Raw genomic sequence first — 550 nt, 5'->3', positions numbered from 1 at the left:
GGCACCCGCCCGGAGGCAGAGGCGGCTCGGCCCCTTATAGGGCAGGCCGGCCCGCGACGCCCCCGGCCCGCTCGCACACCCACGCCGTCCGGCGCTCCCGCGGCCGCCGCTCCTGCACGCGCCCGCCCCGCGCGCGCCCACGGCGCTCTGCCTCGGCTGAAGTAAAGTTGCAGTCGAACTGCGGGAGGACAGGCGGGCGGGCGGGCGCGGGGATCGGCGGGTGCAGAGGAGGGCCCCGAGCTGGTGGGGAGGGCGGTGGGGGGGGCGGCGGGGGACTTGGAGGAGGAGGGCTCGGCCGACTTCCCCGAAGTGAGAAGAGTCGGCGATGGGAAGCGAGCAAGTTAAGTGGCTGATGCTGGACGGCAGAGGGAGAGCCGACGGGGAGCACGACGACCGAGCAGGCACCTGCAGGAATGGAATGAGCATCGGCGTTCACTGGTGTGGAGTGAACTGTGGAAGTAGACATTGGCCAGACAGGCTCTGGGAGATAAAGACAATTCAGAAGAAAAGGCAGAAGAACACGATGAACAAGCTTGCACGACTCAAAGAC

Source organism: Myodes glareolus, chromosome 15, assembly GCF_982192425.1.
Source record: "Myodes glareolus chromosome 15, mMyoGla1.1, whole genome shotgun sequence".
Taxonomy (NCBI): domain Eukaryota; kingdom Metazoa; phylum Chordata; class Mammalia; order Rodentia; family Cricetidae; genus Myodes; species Myodes glareolus.
Note: the sequence above shows the minus strand (reverse complement) of the source record.